Genomic DNA, 12,983 nt, shown 5'->3' on the forward strand with positions numbered 1-12,983 from the left:
ACACTAACAGGAGGGTCAATGGGGGCGAAGGTGTGAGAGCCCATTTTTATAATTAATGTTTAATCGCGGCTTGGGAAGGTGGTGGCCTATCAATTTGTCATGGTTTTTTTTCCCTCATTTGTCGATAATGGTGCATAGTCATTGTGGGAAATACTCACCTGTACTTAAAAGAATAGGAAGCAAAAAACCCACTGGCCAACTCTACGAAAGAGAGTCTAAACCAGGAGAGTCTAGCTCTGCAAAACACTCTACATTGTTCATCAACATTACACATTAAATAGAATACATGGTTTTAGGGAAGTTAGAACAACATCCTAAGAAATAGAAACTAATTCCTATCCTGAGTCCACGTGAATCAACTCTACCTATTCTAGGATATTCTCCATTATCTTTAACACTCCCCCTTAATGGAGAATGGGTTCGCATATATGCCTAACATCTCCCTAAACATTTGAAACTTAACTTTTCCAAGGGGCTTAGTGAAAATTTCCGCAACATTATCACATGTATTACAATATTCCAGATGAATTTCTTTAGATTGCACTTTCTCCCTTACAAAATCAATTTTTATTTTTTATTTTTTTTATATAATACAACCTAAGTACCCACGGGGGATTTGAACCGATGACCTATCGCAAGGAGTGCCTTAATAGTACACTCATTCACCATCAATCCAAAGCCCCATGGGCTACAAAATGGAATTGAGTATCAATATGTTTCATGTTTTTGTGAAACCCCAGATTGTTGGCCAACTTGATTGAACTTTGATTGTCACATCTGATTGTTGTTGTGACTGTCTGTTCTTCCCCAACATCCTGGAGAAGTCTCTGTAACCAAACCTCCTCGCACATTGCTACACATAGGACTTGATACTCTACTTTTGTTGAGGACAAGGAGACTATGTTCTACTTCTTGCTGCTCCAAGTGATCACCCTAGATCCAAGACTGAATGCATAGCCTGTTATAGTCCTGCGATCATCTACATTTCCTACCTAATCTGAATCTGCAAATCCTGCCAGTCTAACATCAAAAGAGTCAGTATAAATAATTCCATAATCTACAGTCCCTTGTAGATACGTCAAAACATTCTTCACTGCATTCTAGTGGCTTTCAAGTGGCTTATACATAAATTGACTTAACACGCTGACTGCATAAGCCAAATCAGGTCTAGTGGTGGTTAGGTAGATCAGACTCCCAACCAGCTGTCTGTAAAGTGTTGCATCGACTACTTTTGAGCCATCCTCACACTGCAATTTGATATTCTGCTACAATGGTACCGGTGTAGACTTACACTAATCCATTCTAAACATTTCTAACAGGTCTTTGACATACTTTGCTTGAGATAGAAATGTTTGACCTGAATCTCTCCAGATCTCGAGACCTAAACAATATTTAAGTTCATCGATATGCTTCATCTCAAACATCTGTGACATCTGCTACTTGATTTCATCAATTAGATATATAGCATCACCTGTAATTATCAAATCACCTACATATAATGAAATCAGCACTACACACCATTGTTCATCTTTCATGGTGTAAAGATTAGGGTCATTCTTGCTTCTATTATAGCTAGCTTACAAAAAAAATGAATCAATTTTCTCATACCATGACCTAGGAGCTTCTTTTAGTCCATAGAGTTCTTGCTTCAACCTATAGACTAAATGTTCTTTTCCCTTCTGGACAAACCCTTCCAGTTGCTCTAAATAAACCTCTTCTTTTAGTTCTCCATTTAGAAATGTAGACTTTACGTCTAGTTGGTGCATCATCCAATGTTTCTTAGTAGCTAAGGAGTTTAACATTCTGATGGTGTTCAATTTAGCTACAGGGGCAAAGGTTTCTTCATAATCTATCCATTCTTTTTGTGTATACCCCTTTGCAACCAACGTAGATTTCAGTTCTTCTATAGTTCCATCTGCATTAATTTTCAGTTTATATAACCATTTGCAACCTATGACCTGTTTTCCTTTAGGAAGTTCTACCAATTCCCAAGTATTGTTTCTGATTATTGAATCATATTCCTGTTCCATGGCTATTTTCCATTCATTACTTTCATTTTCTTCTTTATAACTAGACAGTTCAACAACATTCATCATACTAGTTATAAATGCATTTTCCCTATATCTTGTAGGCATTTGAACTTTCCTACCTGATCTCTTGAGTGGTGGGGTGGTGGTTTCAAACCCTATTTCTTCTTGTTGGTGCTGCTACTGTCGCTGCTATTGTTGTTGTTGTTACTGTTGCTGTTGCTGTTGTTGTTTCTGTTGCTGTTGTTGTTGTTGCTATTGTAGTTGCTGTTGTTGTTGCTGCTATTGTTGTTCATCCTCTGCCTTTGTTTGCTGTTGACCCTGATTTTTCTTTGCTTCCTCTTCTTCAAAGTACGGAATGTCCCATCCATCATCATGCGCATCAGTTTCTTCACTATCATGCTCATGGAATTTAACATCTCTACTAACAAAGATCTTGTGAGTAGAGGGATTAAATAATTTGTATGCTTTATATGACGAACAATACCCTATAAAAGTACATCTGATGGCTTTTGAATCTAATTTTCTTCTATCTTCCTTTGGTATGTGAGCAAATTCTTTACATCCGAATATTCTTAAGTGTTTTACTACAGGCTTATATCCATATAAAGCTTCAAAAGGAGTTTTAAACTCAAGACTTTTTGTAGGACTCCTATTTTTTAAGTAAACCACAGTACTCACTGCTTCAGCCCAAAAACCATTTGAAAGATTCTTACCTTTCAACATACTTCTCGCACATTCCACCAAATTTTGTTCTTCCTTTCTGTTACTCCATTCTGCTATGGAGTATGGGGTACTGTAAACTGCTGCAAAATTCCATGATCTTTACAATATCTAACCAGCTCATCATTCCTATATTCTTCCCCTTGATTAGAATGGAGAATTTTTATTTGTTTCCCTGTTTATCTTTCAACCATATTTTTAAACTGCTTAAAGTATTCGAATGTATGACTCTTCTTACTTAAGAAATACACCCAAGAAAACATCGTACAGTCATCAATAAATAGTAGGAAATAAATTGCACCTCCTAATGATTTTGTCTGCATGGGACCACAAAGGTCTGTGTGCACTAACTCCAGTATATCCCTCTATTTCCTTTCTACTCTAACAAGGAATTCTTCTCTATGCATTTTTCATAAAGTACAAGCATCGCAATCATTATGTACTTGCTTTAGCATAGGAAGATCTCTTACCATTTCTTTCCTCTGTAGTAACAGTAAATCATTGTAATTGATGTGGCTGAATCTCTGATGCCAAAGCTCTTCTGTAGTCAAGCTCACTGCTGTCAATGCTCGAATCTGTGTAGGTCTCACATCCAACTTGTACAGTCCTCCTGTTCGGATTCCTATAGCAATTGTCTTCATTCCATCTAGCAGATCCTTAATATAACAGTTAGATTTTAAAAATTCAACTTTCAAATCTTGATCTACAATCATTGATATAGAAATCAAGTTCTTTGTTATTCCAGGCACATACATTACATTGTAAATTTGTTTATATTACCATCAAGTAGAATGACAGAAACTTTCCCACGTCCTTTGATTTGATGACTTCTATCATCTCCTAAGTAAATCTGTGTGCCTTCATTGATCTCTTTAAAATCCTCCAGCCAATACTTGTTCCCTGTCATGTGTGTTGACACTCCTGAATCTACATACCAAATGTCTGCATCAACATTTTCATCACGGTCTACCATGAACAATCTCAAATTATGCACCTGATCACTGTTCGTGAGATGACCTACATGTCTCTTTGACTTCTGTTGTTCTTCATGCTACTTCTTTTTCCTACATTCCCTAGCAATATGACCCAATTTTCCGCAATAAAACATTTAGTTTCAGAGTAGTTTTCATTCGGGTGCATACCATGGGTCAGATTTGGCCGTTTATGTGAACTTGCTCTGTTTTGCTGTTGTGGACCTCTTTCCCTTTGTAGAAGTTCTTCCTTGCCACTAATGCAAGATCGGCACTCTAGGGCTTCAGAGTCGATCTCCTCTCTTCCTCCTGCATCAGTATACTTGTCAGCTCCTCAAAATGCAAGACCTTTTCTTTGGCATTCATCCCAGTGATGAACATCTAATAATCATTAGTGACACCATTCATTGTAATGGTCACAAGAGCTGTATCGTCCATTGTATGACCAATATTTCATAATTTGGTTTTTAGATCCTTGATCCTTGCTAAGAATGAAGCAATCTTTTCATTCTCCTCCATCTTCATGGATAGGATCTTACTCTTGAGGAACAAAAGATGATTTGAATTTCTGATCTCGTACAATTCCTTCAGAGTTCCCTAGATCTCGTTAGCTGAATTACCTTCTCTGATGTGTGGTATAATGTAGTCTTTCACTGACATATTTAACATTGTCCTCGCTCTGCTTTCTCGTTTCTCCCAATCTGGGACTGTCGCAGATCCAACCACGGGCTTCGGCTCATCCCCATTCACAATTTTCCAAGCACTCTGCGCTTTTAGCGGAGTCTGCATCTTAAACTTCCAATTTGCATAATTGGAACCATCGAGCTTGTTATGCTCGTTCATGCATGCTTCAAAAATATTGTTATTCATCTTGGCGATTTAGAAAAAAAAAATCAACAGGCAAAAGATGTTGAATTTAACCCAAATTTGTGACAGAGACAGATCACTGTTGTTTGATCTTGCAACACACGCGTAGATCACTGTGGCTTCTCAGCCTCCAGACAACCTCCTATTGTTAACTTCAGCCTTGTTCTTGGCTTCCCCACTCAGCTTCTCTAATAGCTACAACCTTGTCCTTGGCTCCCTTTGCAATTTCCCTGATTTTCCCAATATCCGAGACTAGTCGCAACCGTCGCTGATATTTTCCCAATATCCGAGACTAGTCGCTAAAATACACCAATTTTCAGAGACTAGTTGCAACAGTCGCAGCTGTATATTGGAAAAGTACGACGATCGAGAAAATGAACATTTCGGAAGTATAAGTGTATCATCATGGCTATCCACTCAAAACTTGCGATGATTTCAGTTCAAAGAACCACCCACCAGCCAGTGTAGAGGTTCCTCAGCCCTGACGCTTTGATACCATGATACAAATTGCAATGTTTCTATTAATGAAAATAAAACCCATTGGTCAGCTCTATGAAAGAGAGTCTGAACTAGGAGAGTCTGGCTTTGCAGAACGCTCTACATTGTTCATCAACATTACACATTAAATAGAATACATGGTTTTAGGGAAGTTAGAGCAGCGTCTTAACAAATAGAAACTAATTCCTATCCTGAGGCTATATGAACTAACTCTACATATTCTAGGATATTCTCCATTATCTTCAACAAATTTGTGTGTATGAAAGCTACAAATATGGAGGCAATGTAATATTTCCATCAATGTTTTATGGAGGGGAGGTGGTGGCTCCAGGAGCTATCTTGGTGGGAATTATGTCAAGGATGCATGCAATTTTCATGAGCATGGAAAGTGGAAAGATGTAGATAGTGAATGTTGTACGAGATGGCTAGGGATTGCATTACCAACTCTAGAACTGTGGTATCCCAAGTAAGAAATATGTTAAGTCCCCTATTTATTCTTTGGAAATCTTTGGTATGTTTGAAATTTAAGGGAATTACCTTCATTCCCTTGTTAGTGAGTGGGGCCATAATCCTTTTTTCGAGTTACGCCTATGACTTCTCTTTCGGCTTCATAGGCTTACTTCTTACAATTTCTATAAAGTGTGAATGTCTTTTTGGTCTTCCCCTAGAAATCGAGGGGTCAAGACAAATCAGAATTGAAATTGTTATATGGGTGGTTAGTTCTCTCCCCCACATTATTTATGCTTTTCCGTTGATGGTTCTATTTTGCTCCAACCCTTTCTTAGGTTAGGTTTGGGGTGGAAAATTTCTTGCTTTTATCCTTCCCCACCCTTTGCAGTTTCATGTTCCAAACAATAAGGCTCTTAGAGAAATATTGCATGAGCACCTAAAAAATCATCAATTGGCCTTTCCTAGCCTCACTAATATGGAAATCCTAGTAGAACCAAGAGTGAAAATACAACAATTGGTGGATGACAACTGGAAAATATGCAAATGGCCTCCAAAGGGATATTGAATCTCTATCCTTATCTTAAATTCAACGAAAAGGGAAGGATTCCTTCCATTGGACTTAAATTACGTTGATGCAATTCAACGACAACATCCATCTTTGCATAGTACAAAACCTCATGGCTAGTGCTTTTTGCATATGTATTTCCGCGTAATTTTACTTCTAGTCTCTTTTTGTTGAATCTATACTACAAGTAATGTTGGTATCATCCCAAGACCCTTTTTCCTTCCTAAAAACCTATCATTTATCCATTCCTTTTCATCATATATCCCTTAGAATCCTTGAAAATTGATTATTAATAGTCTTATAGTTATTAAATTGCATAGAAATTGATTTAGGGGTTTTATGCTGAGGAATTAGAAGTTTTTGATGAAATGGTTACAAGAAGTACCCACATCCTGTAATGAGCTTAACGTTTGACATGTGGCGCAGCAGTTGGGCTAGAACGAAAGGCATGGACGAAAAGCAGAATGTCCAAACATGGACAAACACCTATCTCCCAGCCGAATCGATCCTCCTATATACGCGGTCAACTCAAGTCAAAGCAGGGCACTCTGGCAGACAAAAGCAGCAACAACAGCTCGTTCCATTTTTATTTAGTTTTTGTTCTTTTTGAAAACACTTAGCATAGAAACATTTTGAAAAGGCTTGATGTAATAAAAGCGGCAACAGCCGAATGTACATTCATTGTCGAAATGACATGGCTGTGGATATACATATGTAAATACAGTCCGGTTAATGGTTAATGTTTAATCGTTGAATCGTTCCAGAACAGAGTTTTAAGTTTAATACTAAGACCTATTCACAGTTACGACGTGTGTATCTCTTGCATTGATTTGGTAGCCGGTCGATTATAAGCCAGTGTACCCTTAGGACGCGGACGGGCCCTGCGTTCAATCGGTATACTGTCCATTTATTTCATTCGCATTTCGGTTATCGTATGGTTGCACAGTGGTATTGATTCAATTTCGATTTCAATAGGTTTTATATGGTTTGCATAACAGTTACATAGCTTTCGATTTCCATAGCTTTTGATTTCCATTGAATGTATATGGTTTGCGCTTATGAATGGTTTGCATTTATGGTTATGCTGAACAGTTATCACTGAGATTTCGAAGTGCATCCTGTAAGGGATTCGATCCCTGTGTGGCTTGTAAAAGCACCATCATAAACTCTGTTTTTATCTCATAATTCATTTATGATTTCCATATAGTTTGATATAGTGTAAATATCATTGAATGCTGTGTGTTTACTGAACAAGGGTTTTCTGGGTAATATCTTTGTAAGGAGATTAAAATCATTGTTACAGTCATACACAGTGCTTAGGTTTGCACAGTCATACACAGTGCTTAGGTTTAGTGTTTAATTTGGTAAATGCATCTCATGACAAGCATTGTAATCAAGTATATCAGTAGGGTAATCTGAGTGTTTGAATGATAGGCTACATATTCCAGTCTTCCGTAAAGAAGCCTTGTAACCTACATCATAATCACTTGGCCAGCAATCCTTTATGTCTATATATTTTAGACCATGCCTCTAAGCTTACGCACCTTGGTCGATATTAAATCTAGAGTCTAGCCTAGTACCCTAGCTAGAACACTACATTTTGGCGCCGTTGCCGGGGAGGCGTACTTAAAGGATTCAAACAAAAAGAAAAAAATTCAATACACAAAAATAAACAAAAACACAGTTAGAAATCATGTTCATTTATGCCTAGACTTAGAGACAATCAAGGGAGATTTAAAAAAACCCCCCACCATCTAAACACTAACCCATCATCATCAGGAGCAGACTCTCTAGGGAATACAACACCAGCTGAGGAGGATATCCGAACATTGGAAGAAATATTTTATTCAGGACAACAAATTACTCTTGCTGAGAGAGAAACTCTATTTGCACATAAATCACAACAGAAGCCCTTTCCTAGATCTTCTACACAAGGGAAAAGTAGTACAATTACCAAGCAATCTTCCTTTCTCTCTTTTCCACCAAGTGACACTGACACAAAGAGACCAATTAGAATGGCTGAAGAGGGATCTGGATCAGTTCCCCACCAAGAGGAGGAGGAGTCAACTTTTAAGTTCCCTATACAAGAACCACAGGAGGATGAGGAGATCAAAATGAAAAATATACCCCCATCCGTGCTACCCAATTTCTATGGGATGGCTTCAGAGCATCCAGACTCATTTTTATTTGAGTTTGACATTGTATGTCGAACTTATGGCTATACAGATGATGCTCATAGGCTCAGATTGTTTCCAGCCACATTAAAGGCAGCAGCCTTGAAATGGTTTATGGGGCTAGGTGAGCATGCCATAGTTGATTGGGATGGCATGAGGAGAATATTTCTAAGGAAATATCAGCCTTATTGCAGATCCAAAGACTCTAAAGATGATATCTTTAGAATGAGTCAGTAGGAGGATGAAACCTTAGAAGAATATTTCAAACGGCTTGTCTATAACTTGCAAAAATCTAAACACCGAACAATGCCTCCTGATCTAGTCCGCACAATATTCTTGAAAGGTATCTGGGAAGAATACATGGATGATCTCAACTTAATGGGCAAAGGTGACATTTCTGCCTTACCCTTTGAAGAAATAGCTGGATTGTGTGAAAAATATTCAAGGAGTAAAGCCAAAATGGGAAAGAGAACCTTGTCATCTAGGGTCACAAAAATTGCCTCTGCAAGTGTCACTCGGGCTGAAATTGGTAATCTTTTAGAAGAGTTCAAAACAGATTTGTTGAGCACTCTAGGGAACCAAATTGATACCTTAAAAGCCAAAAAGAAACAGGAAGAAGAAGATAATATCATGGCTATTTTCTGCCCCAAATGCCGCAAGAAACATGCATTAAAAGACTGCCCTCTAGAGAATATCCAAGTTTGTGCTTTCTGTACTGAGCATCATGATATGTTTAACTGTCCTAAAGTGAAAATTTTGCAGAACTGTAACATGGCAGCCAGTACAGAGATGGAGAACGTGTATTACATGGGCGCAAAGCGACCATGGCAGCCAAGGCAAGCACCCCAAGGTATGTTTCCTAATCAAAATCTGCAATTTCCTATGAATGATCAGATGTATGCACAAAACTCATGGAATGTACCCATGCCATGGCAGCATGGAAACCAACCACAAAATCAATGGAGACCGTCCCAACATTACTCACCATCTTATCATCCATATCCGCAATCATACCCACCTTACTCACAACCATATCAACAGTACCAACAACCATATCCATCACATTCTCAAACATATCAGCAGCACCCTCAGCAAGTTGTTTATCAGCCCCATCCTTCCCAACAAGCACTGCCTGCTCCTCCACCAATAAATGTACCACAACTGCAATTTCCAGCTAACCCACAACCTCCCAGACCCACTAAAATTCCTGCTCAAACTGTCCCAAATCCGAATAATAGAGCAGAGAGGCTAGCCTATAATGTAGAGTAAGGAACTTCATACTCCACACTGCCTTTGCAAAACATTAATCTGAGGTCTGGTAGGGTGCTCCAGAAGGATTCTCCAATAACAGATCAGCAAGAAGAAAACTCACAAAAAGACAATGAAATGACAACTCAAACAAAACCAAGCAGTGATACCAAAGATAAACAGATGCAATCACTGCATCCACCTTTTCCAGACCGATTGGTCCAAGTAAAACCACCACTGCCTCCACCACAATTTGATGTCTTGGATGAACTTAAAAATGTCTACATAAAAATCCCACTGCTGCAAGCTATAAAGGACATTCCTATCTATACCAAAGCCATCAAAGACATGTGTCTCAAGAAACCTGCTAGGAAAAGGATTGATCCTCAGACCATTCATGTTTTAGGAAATTTAGCAGGCCTTATGACCAATACCATCTCCATGGAGAAGTATGTTGATCCTGGCATTCCCAAAATAACCACCATCATTAACAACATACGGATTCCAAACACTTTGATAGATCTTGGAGCCGCAATCAATGTCATGACCCTTGAAACCATGAGAACACTCCAGCTCATGAATTTGCAACATACCACGATTGTTCTTGAACTAGCTGATAGGTCCAAAGTCATTCCTGAAGGGATTTTGGAAGACATCATTGTCTCACTAGACTCTTGGGAATATCCAGTGGATTTCATAGTCCTTCAAACCAAATCCAATTTAGGAGGACACCCTATCATCCTAGGTAGACCATGGTTAGCAACTACTGATGCATTCATCGGATGCCGATCAGGGAACATGATTATTTCCAGAGGGACCGAAAGAAAACAACTCACCCTCTATCCATCGGCACAATCACCAGCAGTAACACATAACTTGTGGCTTGCTGATAAATTTAATGATAAAGAAGAAGTACAATCTGTTTTTATCATTGACCAGATCTATGATTTCCACGAAGACAATAATGATTTGGTAGAATTATTTCTTTCTCAACCCGATGTATCTGAAAATTTGAGAAATGAACAATATAATGCTGCAGATGTACTTTTGGCTCAAAACTTTCAAGAAACATGCACTATCCACTCTTTGCAATCTACATTTCACGACATCTTTCCAGTTCAATCCATCACCAATACACAGAGTCAGGTCATAGAGATCAGTCCAGGGAAAACTTTGAACATAGGCAACCACCTAGACTCATCTCAGCAAGAGAAATTGATTAGACTCTTGAAGAAGTACCAAAAAGCCTTTGCTTTGGATTACACTGACATGCATGGGATTCACCCCGACACATGCACTCACCATATCTACACAGATAGCACCATTAAACCTGTGAGGCAACCACAAAGAAGAATGAACCCCATGCTCCAAGACATTGTCAAAGAGGAATTGCAAAAACTTTTGAGAGTCAACTTTATATATCCTATTTCTGACAGTCAGTGGGTATCCCCATTGGTTATCGTGTCCAAGAAAAATGGTAAGTGGTGCATCTGTGTTGATTACAGACAGTTGAATAAAGCAACGCTCAAAGACTACTTCCCACTGCCATTTATTGACCAAGTGTTAGACACCCTAGCTGGCAAATCATCATTTTCTTTTCTTGATGGTTTCAGTGGCTACAACCAGATTAGAATTGCCTCTGAAGACCAGGACAAAACCACATTCACCTGTCCTTGGGGCACCTATGCCTACAATGTTTTTCCATTTGGACTTTGTAACGCTCCAGCTACATTTCAACGAGCTGTGTTAGCTATTTTCGCTGATTTAATTCATGATTGTGTTGAAATGTATATGGATGATTTTTCAGTATATGGCAATTCATTTGAACATGCATTAGAAAATCTTGAGAGAGTTTTGAAAAGGTGTATTGAAGCTAACCTGTCCCTCAGCAACGAAAAGTGCTTCATGATGTTAAATGAAGGGATAGTGTTGGGCCATTATATCTCTTTTCAAGGCATCCAGGTTGACCCAGCCAAGATCCAGATTATTGCCGATTTGCCTATTCCTCAAAATCAGAGAGAGGTAAGAAGTTTTCTTGGGTATGCTAGCTATTACCGCAGATTCATTGAACATTTTAGCAAGATAGCCTTACCTTTGTTTAAACTTCTAACCAAAGATGTACTTTTCAACTGGACGGAAAACTGTCAACATGCATTCGAACAACTGAAAAAGAAACTATCTACCGCACCAGTCTTGAGAGGGCCTAATTGGAGTTTACCATTTCATATTTTTACTGATGCATCTGACACTGCAGTAGGTGCATCATTAGGCCAAAAAGAGGAATCTTGTACTTATGCCATTTATTTCATTAGTAAAAATCTAACACCTGCAGAGCTAAACTATACAGTTACAGAAAAGGAAACACTTGCCATCATTTATGCTGTGAATAAATTCCGACATTACATAACTGGTTATGAAGTCTTTGTACATACTGATCATTCTGCCATTAGACATCTCATGAATAAACCAATAACTAGTGGCAGAGTTACCAGATGGTTACTATTGTTACAGGAATTTAACATCACAGTGTTAGATAGACCAGGCAAAGAGAACCAGGTGGCCGATTTTCTTTCTAGACTGCAAAATCCAGGTGAGGTTGTTCCAGTTGAGGATTCTTTTCCGGATGAACACTTATTTGCAATTTCCATAGTCACTCCTTGGTATGCTGATTTGGCTAATTACTTGTCTACAGGAAGGACACCTCCACACTTCACTGCAAAGGAAAGGAAAAGACTAATCAAACAAAGTGCTAGATATTCATGGCTTAATGGCGATCTATTTTATACTGGTTTTGATATGATCATTAGGAGATGTGTAAGAAATGATGAGGTAATTGACATTTTAAAATCTTGCCATGATGAACTGTGTGGTGGGCATTTTGCAGCGAAGCGGACAGCCTTCAAAGTTCTTACTCTTGGATACTACTGGCCATCCATTTTCAAGGATGCCAAGAAGTATGTAAAGAGTTGTGACAGATGCCAAAGAATGGGCAGACCAACAACTACCGATGAGATGCCCCTTCAGCCCCAAGTTGACTTATAGCCATTTGATAAGTGGGCTCTGGACTTCATAGGACCCATTAACCCAACCTCCAATGGTAAGAAGTACATCTTAGTATGTACTGATTACGTCACAAAGTGGGCAGAAGCAAAAGCACTGGTGAGAGCAACCGAACACACAGTAGTCAATTTCCTTTTTGAGGAGATTTTTGTGAGGTATGGAGTACCAAGGGAAATAGTTACTGATCAAGGTACTCAATTCACCTCAAAGCTCATGAAGGACATCACAGACAAGTACCAAATAAAGCATAGGAAAAGTACCCCCTACCATCCACAGGCCAATGGGCAGGTGGAATCAACAAACAAAACTTTGGAGGGGATCATTACCAAAACTGTTGCAATGAACCGGAAAAATTGGGAAGAAAAGCTCAAAGAGGCACTCTGGGCTTACAGGATTACTT

The sequence above is a fragment of the Pinus tabuliformis genome, chromosome 8, assembly GCF_031772625.1.
Source record: "Pinus tabuliformis cultivar Carrire ecotype Pingquan chromosome 8, CPIR1, whole genome shotgun sequence".
Lineage (NCBI taxonomy): Eukaryota > Viridiplantae > Streptophyta > Pinopsida > Pinales > Pinaceae > Pinus > Pinus tabuliformis.